At 40.4% G+C, this 23,583-nt stretch overlaps 1 protein-coding gene across 1 annotated transcript in view; it reads right to left on the reverse strand.

Annotated features, from left to right (window-relative positions):
* Positions 1-22,796, reverse strand: part of SPTB (spectrin beta, erythrocytic) — a 168,991-nt gene extending 146,195 nt beyond the window's left edge. Inside the window, exon 1 of the mRNA XM_069082374.1 lies at positions 22,559-22,796. The gene's annotated coding sequence lies outside the window, so the exon portion shown is untranslated. The remainder of the gene's footprint in view (positions 1-22,558) is intronic.
* Between the last annotated feature and the right edge of the window lie 787 nt (positions 22,797-23,583).

Raw genomic sequence — 23,583 nt, forward strand, 5'->3', positions numbered from 1 at the left:
CTCTCTCTCTCTCTCTCTCTCTCTCTCTCTCTCTCTCTCTCCCTCTCCCTCTCTCTCTCTCCCCACCCCCTCTTCTCTTTTTAAAGCATCTTTCCTCTCCTAAAGTTTGTATCATGAGATCACTGGGTGGAGAGTGAAGTGAATAGCATCCTCCAAACCTCAGGCAACAGTAAATAACAATGGAACAAAGGTCTTTGCCTCAGTTTTGGCTAAGATAACTACTGTATATCCAACTGAAACCTTCAGTGGTACAGACAAGCCACCACTCCCAATCAGCCTGTGGACAAAGCCCAACTACTACTCTAGAGTAAAGGTATCCAACACATGACCCACTGCCACCACATGTGTCTCACAACACTCCTGAGTGTGGCCAAAATCAAATTAAAATGGAATTGGGAAATGTTTTACAAAAACTAAACAAAAATAACAATAAAACATATATACTGTTAATATGTGGTTTTCTAAGTCAGCATTCAGGAGGCGGCAGGAATCCTCAGATAGTTCAGTGGCTGCCATTTCTGTTTGTCACCACTGCTCTAGAGTAGCAAAATCACAGAATGAGCTCCATAGTAGACAAAGACCTTAGAGGTCATCTAGTCTAACCCCCTCGTTTTACAGACAGGGATCAGAGAGTTGAAGTGACTTGTTCTAGGTCACACAGTTACTTAGAGGAGTTGAAATTCAAGACGAGTTCTTTTGACTTCACACTGAGTCCTTTTTTTATTTTTTAAAGTAATTGGGGTTAAGTAACTTGCTCAAGGTTACACAGCCAGGTGTTTCTGGGTGGGTACTAAGTGTCTGAGCCCGGATTCGATCCACAAGTCATCCTGACAGTGAAGCCGGTGCTCTTCCTTGCTGTGCTACCTGGCCACCCCCATAAGGAGACTTTGTTTTTTTTTCCTTTTTGGAGGGCAATTGGGGTTAAGTGACTTGCCCAGGGTCACACGGCACTCAGCGTTCTTTCTACTTATAACTGAGCTCAGTCCCTGACTCTGGACCTTTCCACCTCTACTCCAGTTGCCTTCTCATGTTGGAAATATCTCCAATTCTGTGGTCTCTTACTCTAATTGGCCAGTTCCTCTCTGGAACTTCCATTTGAGGGAGAACCCAAGCCAGTACTGCTTACCTCTAACTTGACTCAGTTCATCCTGACTTTCTGGACTTTTCTTCCTTCTCCCCTCCCATCCTTGCTTTTCAATCTCCTTTCAATGTGGTATCTTGTCTTGTTGGAATGTAAACTCTCTGAAGGCAGGGACTTTGTTTCTACTTGATTTGTCTTCCCAGCACTTAACATAGTTTGTAGCACATAGTAAGTGCTTAACAAATGTCTTACCTAATCTAATCTGCACCATAGAGCTATAAGGGATTTTAGAGATTATCTAGTTCAATTCTCTGGATTTACAGATGATTAAAATCTAAACTGAGATGCAGTGAATTGTCTTATTTAAAGTCAACCAGTTAGTAAGTGGCAGAGTCAGAAGAGGACATAAATCCAGGCCTCTTGAGTCCTAGAATACAGCAGTCTGTCACCTGTACTAAATCCATCACTGAAGGCCAAGAAAGGGAAAAAGAAAAGGAAAAGAAAGTTGTGTGGGCTCTCTGTACCTGGAAGAATAACAAGTACAACAGTGTTTGTAGAGATACCCACTACTCTCTCCAAACCTTAGCTAGTCAGACCTATGGATTTTTTAAGGATTTCATGTCCTTAGAATAACTTTGCTAAAAACTTTTTTTTTTAAATTCAGTTACCCTTTTAGTCTCTTCCTCTGTTAGAAAACAAAATCCACAGAAAAAGAGGTTGAAACAAAATCCCTCAGGATTCCACCTTCCTATTCTAATATCCAAGGAAAACTAAAATGCTAGTAAACCATGGCTTACACACTGACCCCAGACTCTCTGTATGGTAACCTTTTCCCTGGATTCATGCATTCCACATTCATCAGCAAACTAATACCCACCAAAAACTCTGTCTGTACTCTAAAAAAGGAGATTGGACTTGTGGGAAAAGTCCACCTTCTATAGCATGTGCAGAAGAAGTACCTGGTCCTTGACCTTCTCTCTCCTCCTTTCTCTCTTGGTTGTCTAAAACTAGAGTGGTCCTAGGCCAAATTATTATATAGTTTTTCACCACCCTCAACCTCTGCTCTCTGTGTCCTTTGCCTTCCTCCATGGTTTCCACTCCCTAACCAACCCAACCCAACCCAAAGCTAGAGTATCTTATAAGTCAATGGCTTCTTTTAGCTCCACCTTTTCATAATCAAAGGAAAATATCTAATAAACTCACACTGAAAGGCAGTAAACATAATCAGATGTTGTTTCCCTAATCAAAGTGAAGGGTTAAAGCATTATCTTTTCTATCCCTGCAGTACTAACATAATTGCCTTTCCTTGATATAATGGTATAAAAACATGATATGATTGACTATGCTACCCACCATTAGACCCCTTCAAAAAAGTTTGGAGGCGAAAAAGGGGGCAATCAAGGACTCCTTTGCTATTCTGAAAAGAAAAGGGTTTGTTTTAAGTAATAAATCTTTGTTATAAGTAAAGTGACTTTTATTATAATTTATAGTCCATAAGCATTCCAATGCCAAACCTGAATCACTGGACTGTCCTGAGTTAGGTCTGACCTAGAATACCACATAAGAAGAAAGGAGACAAATGCCAAGAATATTGAAGGGGTAGAATGGACAAGACTTGGCAACTGAATAGATATGGGGAGTAAGAAAGGTAAGAGTCAAAAATGGCTCTGATTTATGAGCTTGGATGAGTGGGAGGTACATAATACCTTCAAGAGAAATAGAGATTTATAGCAATTTTTTTGTGGTAGTAAAGAATTAGAAACAGAGGGGATGAACATCATTTGGGGGAACGACTGAACAAATTATAGCATATGAATATGATGGAATATTATTGTGCTACAATAAATGATGAAGGGGATGGTTTCAGGAAAACTTAGAAAGATTTATATGAACTGATACAAAGTAAAGTAAGCAGAATTAGAAGAACAATCTATATAGTAACAGTAATATTATGAAGATAACCAAGAGTAAAAGACTTAGTAACTCTGATCAATGCAATGATTCACCACAACCCCAAAGGACTAATGACATAAAACAGCATTTACCTCTGGATGCTCTCAGAGGATAGATTGAAGCATATTTTTTCCTATCTTTATTTTTCTTGGGGGTTTTTTTGGAACATAGCTAATGCAGAAATATGTTTTGCTTGACTTCCTATGTATAATGGCTATCATAATTCTTGCTTTCTCAATAGATAGAGTAGATAGAGGTAGAAGTAGGGAGAGTACCTGGAACTGAAAATGAAAATATTTTCATAAAATCAAAATAAAAAATAAATACAGAAGTTTAGGGGACAGACAGGTTGGGGTGCACAGGTAACATGAGTTCTGTTTTGGTCATATTTTGTTTGAGCTTCCTACAGATCACCCAGGATAAGATGATCCACAGAGGTGAGATGGCAAAGGGCAGGCATTCTCCTGACCTGTTACCCCCATTCAATCTTCTCTTGGCAAGACTGCAAAGCTGGGCCTGACTGGGGGGGGGGGGTACATCAGGAAAAACAGACACTGTAGCACTGCACCTGTTCAGTGCTGCACTCAGACACAGAGGGCAGGGACACCAAGAACTAAGCTGTGAAAACACTGGCCACAGACCAGGCTCTGACCTGACAAACTGGATGCCTAGCAGATGGTACTAATGCATGCAGCCTACTTGGCCTAGTATCATCTAGTAACTGATTGAGGAAACAGGGAGGAAAAGGAAAAAATATGGGGGGAGAGAAGCAAAGAAAAAGGAAATTCAGATTGAAGATATATGGATAAAGCAACTGAGGGGAATATGATGTCATAGTCCCCAGGAATCCAGTGAAGAGCGGGAGAGGGAAGAGGTGGGGGAAGAATGGTTGCATTATCAGGCATCCTCCCTAGAGCAAACAGCTCTACAATTGTCCTAACAGTCACCTTCCCTTTGATTTTGTCACTTTTGTCAATAGCAAAGTCAGGAAAACTGGCATTTTATGACCTTTCGGACAAAACTCCTTCAAAACCCTGCCATCTGAGAAGAAACCAGCATGGGCCACAGAAAGATTCCACAGCAAAATTCTTTCCCTTTCACTTCCTCAGCTCATCCAATATTTTCACCAGAATCCCCTGACCTTGCTGCCAGCAACTAACTGGCCGTTTCTCAAGGGGCTTTCTTTAAGCAAGCTCAGTAACAAAACAAAACTCCCAGGTTGCCGGTATGACTCTGGTTCTGCTAATAACTTTTGTGGCTCTGGACGAAGTCCCTCCTCTCCTATCACAATATTTCTCTTCTACTATAAAGTGGGGTGGGAGTATTGCCCAGCCTATCTCTCAGGGACTACACATAAGGATTAGCTAAAATAACAATAGTAAAGTTTGAGAACTGAAAACCAAAACGCTCACTAATCACCTCCCCAGGCAGAATGCTCCATCCAGAGCACCACAGTGATTAAAGATTCCCAGGATTTAGAAAGTGAATTAAGGAGAAAAATATGCAGAAACCTGGAAGTGTGCAGTACTGGGGTTTGAAATTGTCTTTATTTGAAGATGTAGCTCTGATAGAGCCTGTTAACTAACTTCCTCAGTGGCATCAGAGAGACGCCCTTCCATGTCCAAGAGAATTTGCTGAGGGTCCTTGAGAGACCATGAGGATCGCTGTCACTACAGAGTGCTAGCTGTAGTTTGGCTACTAATGTGCCATGTAACATTGGACGGCCAATTACTTCAGTGTTCAAGTCACAAAATTTTGAACTATCCAGGGTTTTTCCCCCCTGAGACTCAAAATAATGCAAACGTCTATGCTAATTTCCCAACTATAGCACAGTGGATGGAGTGCAGGACTTGAAATCAGGAAGACCCAAATTCAAATCTAGCCTTGGACATTTATTCTCTAGCTATGTGACCCAGGGCAAGTCACTTTACCTCTGTCTACCTCAGTTTTCTCAACTGTAAAATGGGGACAATAATAGCACCTACTCCCCTGGTTTGTCACAAGAACAAAAGAGATATTTATAAAATGCTTTATAAACCTTATAGCAGCACTTCTTAAAATGTGGGGTGGGTCATGACCCCACATGGGGTCGCAAAAATTTGGCAACCGTAAAAAGTTTCTGAATGCACAACAATCAAAAATTAATTAAAAATCAAACACGTAATGAATCTGAGGTGTTTCTGTCAGCACTTGCCTCTGTTACATCCTGACAATTCACTGCAGCCTAGGTTCAAAATACAAAGTATGTGCACTCCACGCTACAAATGTCCTCAGGTTACCCAACAACAACAAAAGCTGCCCAAAATAAAGAAAGGGTCAAGAGTAAAATAAGTTTAAGAAGCCCTGCCTTAGGGCACTATGCAAATGCTAGCTATTTTTATTGTTGTTGTTATTTATCATTGTTACAATTATAGAGTCTGCGGAAACCTGTATAGAAGAATGGAAAAACTCCAGTCTTCCTCCCTCCAAAAAAGGGGAAAAAAAAAGATTCATGTATGACATGGGTTGAGTCAATTGAACTCTCCAGGCCTCAGATGCTTCATCATAAAATCAGGGACTTGAACTAGTGTCATATCCCAAGTATAACATCCTATGATAAAGTTTTCTGAAACTGTGAACATCCACAGGTCAAGAAATATGAATCAAGTTTTAGTTGCAATAAACTTCATGGAGGGCATACAAATACATGTATTACAATTTTATTTTATCAAGCATAATAATAAGTGAGTCATTTTCCAGATAATTTTTTGTTATACAAAGGGTTTTTTTTACTGTAATGACGTGTTGAAACAAAATTCTGTTCAAATAAAATATTTGGTTTCTTTGAGTCTTTCTTTGTATCTCCAATGCTTAAGATAGTGCCTGGAACATAGTAAGCACTTAATAAATGCTTATTGATTGACTGCTAACTATGGATCCCAAAAACAGAACGGAATTAAAAAAGACAACTGGCATATCTGTGTCATATTTTCAAGATGGATGGAATCAACATAATAGGCATAAAAACAGTTTCTTACTGGAAATGTGTGACCGTCTCACATGAGCTAAGAATTAGCTATTGCACAGTAAACAAAAGTGTCAAAGCATGTTGGGGGAAAGGCAGCAGGAGGCAGTGTTAAGCCCATTTTTATTTAAAACCCTCAGTGGAAAGAAGTAGGGGAGTGTTGAGGCATATTTAATGCACTTTACAGATGAGACTGAATGCAAGGCATTCAGATACCAGAAAGGACACCACCAACACCAACACCACCTAGAGAGATTGGAAACATGAGAGGGAATAAAATGAGATCAAAGAGAGCTCACAGGCTTAGGGGGTGGGAGGACTCGCTGGGGGAGGGGGAGAAGCAGAGCATCCAAGACAGATAAGTGATGGGAGGGAGCCGCCTGGAAAGCACGAAAAAGACCTAAGAAAGCCAGAGGGAATCTCACAATAAGATACTGCATCAATTTAGAAAAGGGGTGGGGAGGATGAGAAGGAAAAAAAGCCAATGCTATTTTGAGCCAAGTATGCCTCAGTATCAAAAGGTTGATGATTGGGGCCCTGCCTGGGAGGAGGGGCTAACTTGGCCAACAGCTGTGGAATTGGACTAAGTATCTGGTTGCTACACCAGGCTCCCAGGAAATGTCTTTCCCTATTCAATCTGGCTGTAAGAGAGGCTCCCCAAGAGGATTTGAATAAGGAAGCCATGCAGATTGGCTTTCCCCTTCCCCAACTCCTGTCTCAAATACAGGATTAGTCTCTCCTCCCTCCCCATCTTATCACCTTCACCTGAGCAGGCCACCACCATTAATACTAAAAGAAGAGTTTAGCAGGGACCCTAAATGAAGGTTCATTGGGGTCTCACCTTTCCCTACAGAGGGAAGTAGTACTGATGTAATAGTAGCAACATTCCCCCAGCGCGCGCGAGCGCGCGCACACGCACACGCACACGCACACGCACACGCACACACACACACACACACACACACACACACACACACCACCACCACCACCACCACCACCACCATCACATGAAACCATTTTGTACACTATTATCATATAAGAAAACCCCAGGAAAAAAATCCTCATACTACCCACCAGGACAGGTCCTTGTGCTTCTGTCTTTCCCAGGAAGATGGCTTGGGGTAGGAGGCAAACAATTCTCTCGTTCATTAACACTGTACATCCATGAGGAAATCCTCCAGTGACATGAACCAACCAAAGAAAAAGCATTCACACCCAAAGAGCTTTCAGGAAACAAGATCCTTCCCTTATCCTTATCAACCACAAGATTCATCTTACACCAACTCACTGAAAGTACCTCTTTGTTTCCCACATTCTTTCCAGACTTCTATAGAGCATCCAGTTGCCCCCAAATTCCTCCTGATGGGGTACCTGGGGTCTAGGTCAATTTGTAAAACCAACTTGTGAAACCAGTCTGTGAAATTGTAACTGCAATTTGTATTGTAAAATTGTTATCTGTAAAATTCCTTTCCCAACCTCCGACTCTGCCCCTTCCCCCTATCCCCACTAGGCCTAGGCAACACCTTGGGACTCCTTTGTTCTTACTTAATCCCTCATGTCTCCTCCAGTCTGGCCCAAATCTTATCTAAACTATCTATTCACATGCTCCTCTTGGTCAGCTCTGACCTTTGTCTATGCATTGAGGCCCCTCCTGTCAGGCCAGCCCTGACAATGGCAGCCCTACCCTTTAAAAGTAAAAGCATGTACCCCTCTCACTCGCAGGTCCCCTAAAGGACTCTTACCCGCTTCTCATGGAAGTGTAGCAGGTCCCCTAAAGGACTCTTGCCCGCTTCTCATGGAAGTGTAGCAGGTCCCCTAAAGGACTCTTGCCCGCTTCTCATGGAAGTGTAACAATAAACTTCTACAACTCTCACTCCAATTAAGCCTGAGACCTTGAATTCTTTCCAGACGATATTGCAGGTTTTCTGGTCTTGGATAAGATCAGAATATCTGCTGAACCTTTTGGGATCCCGTTTACCCCCCATCACTCCCTTTCCCCAATTGGTTTCAAAGACATGGATCTTCTTCTCCACCCCTTACTCCCCCTTGTTTAAGGACAGGAGACTTAACTGTTTGTAAATACCTCCAGAGAAGAATGAAGAATGGAAGAATTAAAGAATTTTTAAGCTAAAAAGGCAGAGCCTGCTCCAGCCTTCCCATGGCTTCAGAGATGGTGCTCAAAGTCTGCCACTAACAGAATTTTCTGATGAGTCCATCAAGATGGTCACAGTCAATTTTCTCCATAAAAGTACTTCCCCAGGCTCTATACCATTTGCTTCATCCACTTGGAAGTCCACTGATTCAATATTGTGTGGGAAGTGGAATCTTAGTTAGGTCCAAGCCCACCAACATTTGAAAATTACAATTTAGACTATATCTTAATGCATGATCAATCCCACTACCATTCCTGCTTGTGTCCTGGCTTTGACAAAAATAATTTCTTCCTCCACCACCAATTCAGAAGAGTATAATTAGTAAGCAGAAGACAAATTGGGTCTCAGAATTCTCATTCCCACTGAACAGTGTGACCTTGACAAAAATCATTCTCTCAATGATTCTGTAAATCAGATATGGGAACATCTACTCCCAACCACTCTATTGGAAAGGTTTCAAAGGAGACCAGATGATGTCTGCAAAGTGCCATCATTACACTGTATTTATGGAATACTTATCTTTAGGAAGGTTAAATGATTTAAGAAGTTTCACATTTAAAATAAAAACTATTTTTATCTTAGCTTCTCTTTTCTAAAGAGGAGTTTTCAGTGGTCAAGTGTGCCTTCCATGCAAAGGTCATGAAGCTGAAAGCTGAAGGTCAGTTAGTGACTAAGGATTAGACTTCAACTTTTCCAACTCCTACCCTAGGTGACAATTCACTAGGCTAGTGGAAAGAAAACTGGCCTTAACATCACAACCCTTGGGTTCACATTCTGAATCTGCCTTTCACTAACTCTGTGAACTTGAGCAAGCCACTTACTCTCTGGCCCTCAGTTTCTTTATCTGTATTTGGATTGGACAAAATGGTTTCTAAGATTCCTTCTAACTCTAAATCTATGATGTTTAGAGTTCACAATTCATCTTCTACCTCTTTTTTGGTAGGCTACACAGGTTTCATAAAAGTAAAATAGATATTTACTGAGAGAAAAAATAAAGCAAGAATCAAATTAATCCTGAGTCATATACCAATGCCCAAAACAGTGCATACTTATAACCTAGAGTAGTACACATACTCCTTTAAGAAATATGTACTGAGGGGCGGCTAGGTGGCACAGTGAGTAAAAGCGCCGGCCTGAAGTCAGGAGGACCTGAGTTTGGTTCCTGCCAAAAGTTCCACACTTAACACCTACACACACACACACACACACACAAACTAGCCGAGTAACCTTGGGCAAGTTACTTAACCCCAATTGCCCTCCAAAAAAGGCAAAAAAATAAAAAAAAAACAAAAAGAAATATGTACTGAGTCCTTGAGAATAGCTCTGCAAAACAATGATTATCCCTGTCCTTTTCTTTCCTCACTTGGATTGGGAGTACCTTGAAGATAATTTTCTCTAATTTTTTTCTGAGTAACTTTAAAAAGCATGGTAAATGTCTTCTGGGTCAGAAGCAGTATGAACTGTCAGATAGCTTGATACATTGAGGGTACAGTATTAAGTTACCATCCTGTACTACAAATCATAGTCACAAAATGAGTTCCATGAAAAACTTACAGTTGAATGTCCTGGATCCAGAATCTGGATGAAATATATCTGGTCTCACAATCAGAATGACTCTATCCAATTTCTGAAATGCAAACTACTTGGCTTAGCCTGAGAGGTGAAATTCTCTTTAATTCCCCTCCAAACTAACAGTGTACTCTTAGATGCCAATAGCAATAAGTAGAGGTACTCCCTATCCCAAATGCCCTATTTCTTTACATTCAGGTGGAATAAAATGTTCTATCCTTGCCTCTGACTGCTCTAGGAACTTCATTATATCTAAAGACTCTACTATATAGGATAAAGATAGAATTCTTTTTTGAGCATACGAAGGACAGTATGGCCTCTGTTTATTTAAGAGATCTTTGAAAGACAAAGCCATTGAAAAGGTTCATAACAGTTTACCTTGTGAAGAGATAGGATGATATAGGGAAAAGAACATTGGCTTTAGCAGCAAAGGATCTGAGTTCAAATCCTGGTTCCATCACTTCTACCTGACACCCATTCCACTCTAAAAGTGTATTGCTCTAAAAGTATATTGCTTACACTAGGATATATACAGAGATATTATGATCACTAGTTGAATACATATCTGTGTAATATTGGCTTTTGATGACTGCCTTACCACTCAGGGTTCTGTTGTCACAACTGGGTCCCTTTCCTCTTCCTCAATAAGCCTCATTACTTCCCTGATGCTCTGATCCATTTCACATTTGTCCCTCACCTCCTGGCTTCTTTCAAGTCTCAACTAAAATCCCACACACAAGAAGCTTTTCCAAGTCTTCATTAATGCTAATGCCTTCCTGTTGAAGGCATTCCATCTTCCATCTTCTTGTTCAGTCATGTCCAACTCTTCATGGAGTGGCTTGCCATTTCCTTCTATGTCTTCACAGATGGGGAAATTGAGGCAAACAGGGTTAAGTGATTTGTCCAGACTCACAAATCTTTATATCCCCAGAACTCAGCAAGGTGCCTGGCACATCTTAAGCCCTTAATAAATGCTTGTTTACTGACTGACCTTATCTTCTTTACTTCCTTATCCCTCTCAATACTTTCCCAAGGGCCTCTGAGGTCCCTTTCAAAACCAAGAGCAGTATCCCAAACTCCTACACGGATCTAAAGAGGCCTAATGGCCCCATTCTGGCTGCTTCTGGAGCTAAACAAGAGCTCCTGTCAATCATGGGGCAGAGGAGAGAGGTTGGATTGCAATGGGAGTGTGTGTATGAGAGAGAGTTTTGTTGAAGAAACAAAAAGTACTGAAAGGCCTGAGCAAGCAGTATCCTAAGTCCTATCACTGGTGAAACTGACTTTTTTTATAGGGGTGTAATAGAGAACAAGGGCATGAAGAAATAAACCAATGCCCATTTACAAAGTGTTTTCTACCTTGAAACTTAAATTAAGGAAAGTATGTAAAATATGTTCAGAAAAAATATGAACATAGAGATTTTGTGGGTTTTCTTTCTCTGAACCCCATGTTCCCTTGGTTACTATCACCCAGAACACCCACTACAATAGCATTTCATCCCAGGGGTCATTATGAAACAAACATTCATTTGAAAATCATGTGGGAGGACCTTGATCTGGGTGTATATAATTAATTATTTTAGGATATAGTTTTATCATCAGGAGCAGTCTAATGTTGGCTATTTTTTTAAATCCTAAAACATGAAAACAATCATTAAACATTGATTTAAAAAGAGGATTTAGCTCCACAAAGACACAGAGGTTGTCAAAAAAAAATGCAAATTTCAGTACAGAGCCCCTTAAATTCCTCTGGACATTTCTTTTTAATCTTCTACAAGGAAAGAAGTTTGTGGATATTCTTAGTCCTGCATATTCTTGGAAGCCCCAGCTAGAATACTAGGTAGTATTAATCATCATTGTTTAAATCAGCTATAAAAATTTTGTCCAAAGTAGGCTCCAGAACAACTAATCCCACTGTCTGGTACAAAGAGCTCGAGGTATAATATACATGAGTACAAGGTATAATGTAAAAGGGGGCATATTGATTCTATCCAAACCAATTTAAAAAAAGCTTGAAAGTCATCTAAAAATGAAAGCAAGTTATGTGATATATACCTTTACCCTAATGAGGTTAGATTTTGTACTCTAAAGAAACAAGCCTAATATGTGCCAGGTATTGTACAAAATGCTGGGGATACAAAGTCAGTCAGTCAACATTTATTAAGTGCCTACTAGGGTACAGGCATTATGCTAAGGAGTAGGGTTACAAAGAAAGGGGACAATCTAATGAAAGGGACAACATACAAACCAGCCATCCACAGGATAAATTGGAGACGATTAACAGAAGGAAGGCACTAGCATTAAGAGGAATCAGGAAAAGATTCTTATAAAAGGTAGGAATTTTAGCTGAGACTTGAAAGGAGCCAGGGAAGCCAGGAGGCATGATGTGGGAATTACACGGACAGAGGACATCAAGGGACAATGCATGGAATCAGGATATGAAAGAACCTGTGTGAGGAACAGAAAGGAGACCGGTGTTTCTGGACTGCAGAATTATGTGGGGGTGACTAAGGTATAACAAGATTGGAAAGGAGTGGGCTAGCTTATGAAGGATTTTGAATGCCAAAGAGTGGATTTCCTATTTGATCTTGGAGGGGAGTGTAGAGAGAGACTAGAGGAAGTGAGACAAACCAGCAGGCTACAACAACAATTCAGGTGATGAGGGCCTCCATCAGGCTGGTGACAGTCAGAGAAAAGAAGAAAATATATACAAGAGATATTATGAAGTTAAAAATCAACCACATCTGGCAACAAATTAGTTGGTGTGGAAGGATGGGGTGAGAAAGACACTGAGAAGGAGAGGATGACATTTAGGTTGGACAGCAACTGTTAAGTCAGGAAGAGGTGAGGGCTTAGGTGGGAAAAAATTATAAGTTCAGTTGTGGGCATTCTAAGTTGAAGATGTCTATAGGACATACAGATTAAGATGTCCAGGTGGAGATGCAAGACTGGAAGAGGTCAGGAGAATGGTTAGGGCTGGATAAGTAGATTTGAGAATTAGCATAGAAAAGAATCCATGGGAGCTAAGGGAGTTCACAGTCTATTTCAAGTACTTCCACGTTAAAGTCCATTGTCAATATACAAGAAATATCTCATCTTTGTTCCTATGATACTAAGTATCACAGTTACATTTGAAAAGAAATTTCTATAATGATGATTACATTGAAGTCCTCATTAATATAAATATAATAAATTTCTAAAATGATTTCACTGAAGTCCTCATTAGTATAATATAATATAATATGAAGTCCTACATATTAATGAGGAAGGAGTACTTTTTAAAACAAAACAAAAAAGCTAAGAATTACAAGGTTGTGTTTGCTTCTTGGACTCTTCATGAGTCCTGTGTACTTTTTCCCACCCCACTAGTAAGCTCAGGAGCAAAAAATTGTCTACATAAATATTCCAGAATCAATCCACAAATATTCATTGTCTATTATGTGCTTTGCCCAACAGGACACACAAAGAAGTCATATAAAAATCACACAGTTCTTGTCTTCAAGGAGCTCAAAAGTTATTTCAGGAGACCAGACAGACACATGAAAAAGTTAAAACATTCTAACTGGCTCAGACTTGTGTCTTCTTCATTGGTGTAGGGAACTCTTAGTGTGGAAACTTCCTCCAATGCAGTGTAGCAACTTATCTGTAATTTATGATCTTAATGATTTGCCTGATGTAACAAGGAGTTAAGTTACATATCCAAGATCACAGAGACAATATGTGTCAGAAGCAGAATTTGAAACTAGGTCTTTCTTGGCGTGTAATAAATGCTTTCCATTTGTTACTATGCTTCTAATTACTATGATTCTAAATTGTGATTCTTGAAATAGCAAGAATTTCATAATATATATGATATATGATATGACATGGCATGATATACAGGAGATAAGAGGAAATGAGATCTATGATAGGATATAATGTAATATGATATGATAAACTATATATGATATGTAAGTAGCAGTGACAAAAAGTGCTCTAAGGACTTCAGAAAAGTAAAATGTCTGTGGGCTATAACAAGCAAAAAAAGCTTCACAGAAGAGGTGAGATATGTTTACAGTATGCTGTATGGCCAAAAACAGTAACAAAAAACCAAACCTCCATACCAGTGGGATATGAATGAAATATATCCATAACCAAAACTATTGAATCAGTAGAAAAGTATAATGATGTATCACACAAATTTTTTTTAAAAACCTAAGCTGTTGAGATTTCAAACCTATGAAATATAGGTATATGAATATATTTTTTAAAGATTCATACATATGCATAAATATATAGACAAAAAACATGAAAGAATGTAAAGACAGCAGCAGATTCAAAACATTTCTAAGATTTGTTTCTGCCAGATCTAAATTTCATCCCTGCAGCATCTTAATCTGAATTTTCTGGCAGAGGTGTTGTGAGAATGAATTTAAAAGTTACTGTGACAATTTACTTCAATTCTAATCTTAAGTATTTCATCTGGGTGACATTAGTACCGGCATTTCAAAGAGTTTTCATATATTTACTAATATAATGGTCATCACTTTTGTTATTATTTTTTCCCAAAGTTTGATGAAAAAATGTTCTCCAAATTTACTCTGTTTCTAAAAGGCAACATGATAAAAACCACCTAGAAGTCAGGAAGAACTGTGCTCAAATTCTACTTCTGATGCGTAATTACTTGTCGCCGTCACTAAACTTCTCAGTGCCCCCAGGAAACTCTGTAAAACCATAAATTACATAAGAGTTCCATTAAAGGAGGAAGTTTCCATACCAGAAGTTCCCTATACCAATGAAATCACAGACCCAGAGCAGGGCCTCTACTTTATAATGATACACAGCAGCTATCTGAACAAAGGTTTTATTGATACACATGTAAGTAGCAGACACAGACTCCTTCAAAACAAGAGAAGGCCCCTTTATCTATCCCTTCTATTCCACATCTCCCCACCTCCCCAACAAAATAAAGTACTTGTGACATTTCCTTTCATTTCTCTGCCCATTTAGAATTCAATGAGTACACTAAATCCAACCTGCCTACATTCTCAAGATTTAAAATGACCACAAGTAGATAGACCAAAAAGATAAGCAAATACAGTAAATACTATTTCTTCCCACTGTACACCACCTTTCCAATTAACGAGATACCAACTACTGAACCACATGTAATACTTCCTGTCTTAATTTTCCAATCAACTGACATCCAAACTCAGTCTTTCTTTATTTTATAGAATCTGATAGGGATATCATGTGGTAATATGGCAAAAGACTTTAAAGTTAAAAAAAAAGCAGGGAGAAATCTTATTTTCCCCTTCTGTAACCTAAAGATAATGTAGGAAAAAATTTAAGTAGTAAATTCAAGCAAAAACACAGCTTCAGCTGCACATCGAATGCTTTGTACCAAAACAAACAGATATCATGAATCACCCACAACAGAACAATCTCTTTTCAGTATATTTAAGTAAAAAGTCTACACAAATGATTCCATTTCATGTCAGCTCCTCAGAAAAAAAATTCAATTTTTAATATAAATTCAGTTTCCCTAATGGGAAACAAGAATCCAGACACTCATGATCACTGAACAAATTCCACAGTTTGAGGTGGATGATTAGGGGAGGGAATCAGGAAACAGTACTCCTAATTGTAAGCTTCTTGAGGGCAGACACTTCATCACTTGTATCTTTGTATCTACAAAGCCTAGTAAAGTGCATTACAGGTGCTTAATATATTTATTTAATTGAATTGCATGTAATATTACATAAAGGCCCCATCTGTGGCCTTTAACATGAGCAGACTTTACCAACATGAATACATGGCAATATCAGTCATTCATACACTTGGGTTCAGTTTTGAATCTGGGGACTAAATTAAAGAGAAATCACTGAACTCTATCCACCCAAAGGAAACAAACTAAACTCCATCTAAATGTGTCCCTGAAGATAGAAAACAACCACAGCTTCAACCTTGGTGAGGACCCATAATAAGAAATTATACCACTAAGTTTGGGATGGGTCAAAACAATAAAACCTTATCAAATGGATAAATTTATACTTAGGTAGCAGAGAGGCAGCTAAAGTAGTAACAGTCATATCTTGAATGCCTTAGGGAACAGAGAATAACTGAACATAGAGACAGAATATCTGATCAGTTTTCCCATTATACCTCTGATAGATCTTCTTTGTATGTCTTATTTCACTTAAATGGCTGTGACCTCCCAGATCAAACATACTATATACAAATTTAAGTACAAAAAAATATTTTAAAGACAACTGCAAATTATTTTCACCTTATTCATGTTTTTGATTATCCAAGTCTCTGTTTCCCTTAGTTAATATGGGAAACCTAGAGTTGAGAATAACTGAAAGTAATTACTCTTCTGGAACCAACTAGATACTTTATTATTTTTAAAAATACTAGATAATTTGATTGTAGTTAAGAGCATCCAGATCCTTGTCCCCAAGTGATTTTTGCTACATTTTTTAAAAAAATGATGTTATATAGAAGGGATCTGTTTGATTGTTAACTACCCAGAAAATTGCAGTTTAGGACTGGACTACAGAAATGCAGAGGGATAATGAAACACTACAATGAAACCAGGGAAACCCAGATTACGGTATGGGGGAAAAAAGAAGTGAAATTTTGTTCCCCAAAAACAAATAAGGAAACGTACCTTTCTCCTTTGAAGATACAGTTAAGGTACTATAGGTTCAAAATGCTGCATACGCTGTCAGACATGGTCACTTGATGAATTTTGCTGAACTTTTTCTGTTACAAATGAGACTCATGAGGGGCATATCCAGAAATGAATGAAAGATATCAATAATACTATTTTTTAAAAGAGAGGAGAAAGAAGGGGTGTGGAGAAGAAGAGAGAGAGAAGGGGAAAAAAAGGATGGGAGAAGAAAGAGGGAGTGGTGGGGGAGGAAAAAAGAACTGATGGAAAAGAAAGAGTTAGTGATGGAGAAGAAAGAAGAATTAATGGAGGAAAAGGGGAGTGATAGGGAAAGAAAAAGGAACTCATGGGGAGGAAAAAGAAGAAGGGAAGAGGGAGGGGAATGAAGAAAGAGAAAAGGAGTGATAATGTGGAGAATGTGCACCGATCATTTATATTTGCAGCCAAGAGAACCAGGAAGAGGAATGTAAGAAGATGATATCAGAATGTCATAAGTGGATAAGATGGTTCTGCAAGGGAACATTCCTGTACACTTTGGTTTTTAAAATAGTTCATGAGTTGTAAGACTAGGAATCCCCTGGTGAATGGTGTGCTGAGATTGGCTGACACTGGAAAGTACCTCAGGTATTCTGTCTAAAGACTGCGAAATAGGAGCAGTAAAAGGGAGAAACACAACAAAACATTTTGCAAATATTTATACAATAATCACTAAATACTTAATTGAGCCAGTTCATTCAACAAACATTTAAGCCCCTACTATGTGCAAAGCACTGTACTCGGCATGAGGAATGATATGTAGTTTCAATAAGACATAGCATCCCTATGGAGCATACAGCCTAGCAAAGGGATAAGATGCAAATACATAAAACTATAATAAAACTATTATGTGGTAAGTGTCTTAGGGAGGTACAAAATAATGTTATGAGAGATCCATATGGGAAAGTCATTAACTAGAGGAATTCAGAGGAGTCTTCCTAAAAAGTGGCATTTGAGCTGAGACCTAGAAAATAGGTAGGAATTTAACAGGAAAAAAAATCGGACTGAAGGACATTTCAGTCACATGAGAATACAGGGTGCATTCAGAGAGGGGAAGCAGAATATTCCTGTTTGACTGGATCATAGAGTATACAAAAAAGAATAAATAAGGCTGGAAATTGTGGAGGGCCAATAAGAGGAAAGTGAACTTTATATACCAAGCAATAGGGATCCACAAAAGATTTTTGTCAGAGAAGTGACACAGAAAGATCTACGCATAAAAAAGATCATTCTGGCAGCAGCATAGCAAATGAATCATTAAGTATCTATGATGTGCCTCCCACAGTAGAAGCTTAAATGAATGCTTACTGAATTAAGTTCCCCCATCTATAAAATGGCTGTACTAAAGGCTTCTTGAACCAAAGGGGTTGAAGTCAAAAAAGTTTAAAAAACCCTGGGCCAGATGACCTCTGAGGTGCTTCCACCTTGACAATTATTATCCTGTCACTGGAGGGGAAAGAATGGAATAAGTTGCAATAATTCAGTTGGATAGTAATGAAGATCTATAAAAAGGTGGTAGTGATGGTAATAGAAAGGCTAGGATGGAAGTAAGAGAACTATGTTCACAACAGGTCACATATAATATGATAACTGATTGTCTGTGAAAAGTGAGGGAAAAAACTTTGAACATGGAGGTCAGGTAAATGGCCATAATATCCATAGAGATGGTGTGGTCAGGAGGATGAACAGGGGTAAAGATAAATAAGCTCAGTTCAGAACAAGCTTGGCTCTAGGTGCTGGTGAGATAGCTATATAGAGATATTCTGGAGCTCAGAAGAGAGGTTCATGACTATATATAAAAACAGATTTGAGAGTCAACAGCACAGAGCTAGTAGTTGAAGCTTTTGGGGTGAATTAGTTCACCATGGGAGTATAGAGAGGGATGAGAATAGGACAGAGGACAGGTCCCTGAGGAACATCTGCACTAAGATACCAGAAAGATCATAAGGAGCCAACAAAGAGGATGAAAGAGCAGAGCGGACAAAACCCAAGAGAATGTGGTAATCTCTTAAGGTAAAGGAGAAGAGAGTTTCTAGTGGCAGGCAGAGGGGAAGGCTAAACAATATCAAAAGCTGCAAAGGGGGGAAAGAGAGTGAGAACCAGAAATCATCCAATGGAGGAAAAAAACACTGCATAATTTTTTTCATTGACTAATTGGGAACCAAAAGATCCGAGTTCAAATTCTAGCTCTGCTTATTTATTTTACCTGTGTAACCTTCACAAATGACAATCTCCCTGGACCTCTGTTTTCTCATTTTTTTTAAATGAGAAGAGTTGAACTATATGATCTCTATGGTCGCTTATCAAATCAAAATCTCATGATCCTGTGATTTAGCAATAAGGAAGTCACTGATGAGCTCTTTAAATGGGAGAGGCAGAAGCCAGTTTGTAAGAGGCTGGAGAAAGAGTGAATGGTAAAGAAATGAAGAAACCTAAGATACATAACTTTTTTGATTAAGTTTAGCAGTGAAGAGAGATGGGAGCTAATATACTGGAAGGGTTGATGAAAGGTTATTTTAGTATTGGTTATGGCTGACACTGTTTGTTAAAAGATGTAAAGAGGCCAATAGGAGACAAGGTGGAAAGAGATCAAGAACACAGGTAGAGGAATTATTCTAAATAAGAAGGAGGGTTACATATTCTGTTCATAGAGAGAAGGAGCAAAAATGTATGCAGAAGTTGAAAAGCTTTCAGCAACAAAGAGAGGTTTACTATTCTGATGGCAGACCTTCCCAACTGCCTCCTCTCCCCTGACCCTAGCATTCCCAAATGGAGAATGCCTCATTCCTCTGGTGTGACAGCTGTCACAGGAAAGAACCATCTTTGTCATATGGCCAGGATGTTTTAGGTTCCAATTCTGACACCCAGAACTAATGTCCCTTAATTTTTCTACCTAAATTTCCCTATCTTTAAAGGCTAGAGGACATTATTCAGTTTCTGAATAGTGGAGAAGTCAGGAAAGTATTTTGAGAAAAAATACAATTTTCTGATTATTTTCAGTGTGTGATCACTGATGTTTTCTCTGCCCTTATGTAATGTACCTCACTGTCTTTCCTCATAGAATCAAATTTCCCATCACAGTTGTTTTTACTCTTAGTGCTTTCAAATAAATTTGTAAATTATGGACCATAAATTTGAAGCTTCAGGAAAACATCAGTAGTTGTGTGTGTGTGTGTGTGTGTGTGTGTGTGTGTGTGTGTGTGTGTGATTTTCAACTCTGCAAGCACCAACTATGGTTATTGTTTGGGGCTGGGGGTGGGTAGTGTTCTGTGTAAAACACAAACACCCCAAACACAACCACTTCAAAAGTAGTTTGGTGATTAATTTGGGTTAAGACAGACATCCCAAAGACCTAATACATCTCTCAATTTTGCATACTACTCTCACATACACACACCTCTTTATGCTGTGCCTCAGCTGACTTGAAACACCTCAAGAGAATATTACACACTAATTACAACTATATAAAAATGCATATAAATCATCAAAAACTAGAAGGAAATTTGAAAGATATTAAGTTCAGAGTTGAATGATCATTATGTGCACCTCCCCATGAAATTGATTTTAAGTATCTAATTTTAAAAAGATTCATGGTGTTCATTATGATAAAAGAAATATACAGTAGAAGATGTGCCCTTTCTCTTCTTACCAAGAAGAAAAGAAACCTCAGTATTTTGGCCTGGCAAAGTTTCAGGAAGCAATCATGGAGGCAGAAAAGATATGGGCTAGGATTATATACCAGCTGTGAATAGTCAGAATCACAGAAATTATTAACTAAAAACTGTCCTAATTTTAAAAAAAAGATATTTTAAGGTCTCTAAAGAAAAATTTACCTGAGACTTTGGACTACATGACCTCTAGGATCCCATCCAACCCTTAAAAAGGACAAACAACTAAATTCTAAGCATTTTCCACAGCCTTCCCTGTGTCCTATCCCTTTGTTCAAGTGCACTATCAAACCTTCCTAGCTATTTCCAGGTTTTCCCTCCTCCAAAAAATCTATGTTGTAACTGCTGTCTACAACAGTAGAGGTATGTCCTTGAAGCATCAACCCTCTCTTTAACTGACTGAAGCTCAAAATGTCTTAGCAAGTTATCAGAATCACCCTTAGCAACCAGTCAATGATTTTCAGCCTCTACTGACCAACATACAGAATTTGAACCAGGGACCTAGAAATGGAAGATTCTGAAACCAAGGACCCACCCAAGCTTCTTCCAATTACCTAAAACATATGCATAAAACTATAAATATTACCTCAATCCTTGCACTTTGCCTACAATCTAAGTAAACTGGTCTGCTTAGTCTTTGCTGAAATCATCATGGCACTACAGAATTTAGATCTGAAAGGGACCTTAGAGGTCATCCACTATCCTCCCCCCCCCCTTTTAGAAGTGAGAAAACTGGAGCCCAGAAAAGTGAAATTATGTGCCCAAGGTCACACAGGTAGAGTCAGACCACAGATCTAAACCCACATACTCTTGGTTCCAGCTTTATTGAGCTTTCAGTTATGCCCCAATGTCTCTGTTATCAGGCTCTCCTATACCCTAGTAAAGAAGTCGTGATTTTTGGATTGAAAGTTCCTTGACTAAGGTAAAACAGAAAATAACAAAGGGCTGGGAGAGATCACCTAGATTCAAGTAGCCCCTTAATAACGTGTGACCTAACCTCTCAAAGCTCCATTTTCCTCATGTGTAAAATGTGGATGATTATACTTATCTCACAAGTTGTTGTGAAGATAAAAATATATATATAGGGTATGTAAAATATCAAAGGAATATATAAACGCAAGCTATCATTACTATTGTCGAATCCATGAAGGTTCACTGAATACGACCAAGAAATATCTCGGAAGTCCAGAGAAGTCTGGTGGAGAATTAAGAATCACACCTGAGAAATCTCAATTTGTAGTCATTTTCCTAGCTTTTGTCATTTAGGTGCCACACAGGGCACATTCCTTAGAAAGCAAAGAATAACCCTGACTCTCGAAAAGAACTGCCACTGCTCTGGGCTGACTGACAGTCTCTGTATCTCCCCACTTAAGCTTTAATGAGAGTTCTCAGTATGCAAATATTGTCACCTCCCTTCCCCCCCCCCCCCAACTAACGTCGGTAACATGTAAAATTTAAATTTTCAGAAACAGGGACTCCTTTTCTTTTGGCTTCAGCAACAGTTAAGTGCATTATTATTAACTCCCAGCACTTCTAATTGTTCACTCCAAACAGAGGCTTCGTTATTAATAGGCTAATAAATCAAGGCCCTACCTGAAACTCGTTGTCACGGAAACTGTAACTTTAACCCTCCTCCACTCTGCTCCCCCACCCACCCACAAACCCCAAGATCCTGGGAGCTCTGTACTGTTAGTACCTAAGTTCTAGGTATTTCTCCGACTTTCTGCTATTTGTCTGGGTCAAGATCTGGTCGGGGAGATGCAAGTCCCAAGCATCTCTGAAGAGGTGCGTATTCTTTTGGAAAGAGTCTGGAGCTTGGAAAGGTGCAGAAGGACTAGGGAGAACCAGTTGGCTGGGAACCTTTTCTCTCTCCCGCTGCAGCCAGCCATGCACAGAGTATGGTGCCCCTCAGGGCCTGCCACCCTATTACCCTGTTCTCTCTTGACTCGGCGTCCTACGGTCCGGGAAGCGGGAACGCTAAGTTACACAGAAGCGGAGCTAATTGTCCCCAAGAAGATGAAAGCGGGGCGGGGGTAGGCTAGGTAGAATGGCAGAAGGAACTATGGGGGCAGCTTGGAGGTCGTGAGTACGCAAAACACAACCTTGCCCGGGCTCCAGAGGCTGAGTTGGACCCGCACCCAGACTGTGCCTTCCCCAGCCTCTCCCGCCCAGGGCCGTTAGACTCCAGGATCTGCGTCTCCAAAGCGCCTAGCTTGCTGGGAGCCTCAGAAGCCCGAAGCTCTACCCTTCACCCCAGCCTACTGGATGCAAGCGCTGGCCCTGCCGCCTACGAGCCCCAGGCTCCTTACTCCCCCCACCCCCCAGTCCTCCCCCAGGCTTCCAGTCACGCGCCCCCACCGGGCCACAGCCCCGCGCGTTCCTTCCTCGCGTAATGGACCCCTCCTCCCGGGCTTCTAGTTCGTCCCTCCCAGTACTCCTCACCTGCACTTGGGCTGAAACTGCAGCCACCTCGAGCCCGGAGCAGTAGCGGGATAACTGGGGCGCAGAGGGAGGAGGGCAGCGCGGGGCTCCTGGCACAGCGGCCGCCGGGCGCCTGGTGCTGCCGAGCCACAGACCCGCCCAGAGATATAAATAACATTATCTGTGGAGGGACATTCCTGCCGGGGGACATCGCTGCTGCCGGGACCAGATAGTCCCGCGGCGGGGGCGGAGGAGGCGGAGCCACAGGCTCCCGCAGCGCTGAGGCCCGGCCCCAGCCTACGCCCACCCATATCCCCACACCCGCCAATCACCCTCCCGAGGCCCCTGGGAGCACCTGCCTGGCCACAGTTTGGCCTCCCTTCTCCTCCCTCCCTCCGTGACCTAGGCCCTCCTTTAGGCCACCAACCCCTCCTCGCCTCTGGCTTCCAGCACTGCAATTGGGTTGGAGCGGGCAGAGCCTGAGAGAACCACAGCGCTCACATCCTTTCTACACATCCACCAACTGCGCGCCAGCAGTTCACAAGAAGAGCCCCCTGCGGCGGGGAAGAATTGGGCTCCCTTGTTTGGGGCCTAATTCTTGCAAATGCAACTACGAACCCTACCTAGACAGGGATACTTCTGCAACCTTTCCTTCCCTTACTTATATAGTCCAGTTGCATTAAAAAAAAAAAAAGGTGACCTCTACTCCCTCACACTAGACCCCTGCTCCTTGACAGTTCTCATTTCAGCACAGCAGCTGAGTAGGATACCCTGGGATTTGACCGCTCCTCTGGTTTGTAGTTATTTTTTGTTTTCCAAACCACGGGGGCTGATTTCTCTGGGGCAATAAACCGTGGTGTAGCTATCCTTCGCCCTTCCCTAGCTCAGAGGGGAAAAGGCTCAGTGTTACTGTGTCTATGCAAACCTGATGTATTTGCTGCCAATACAAAGCCTGCTATCCCGTAGTGATCACACAGCGCAATGACGATAATCAACTGCCTGCTGGTCTGAGAGTGGGATCTGATGCTTCACAAAAACTCGGTTCT

This window comes from Petaurus breviceps, unplaced genomic scaffold (assembly GCF_028583685.1).
Source record: "Petaurus breviceps papuanus isolate PSGF00001 unplaced genomic scaffold, PetGlider_PUasm1.0 164, whole genome shotgun sequence".
Lineage (NCBI taxonomy): Eukaryota > Metazoa > Chordata > Mammalia > Diprotodontia > Petauridae > Petaurus > Petaurus breviceps.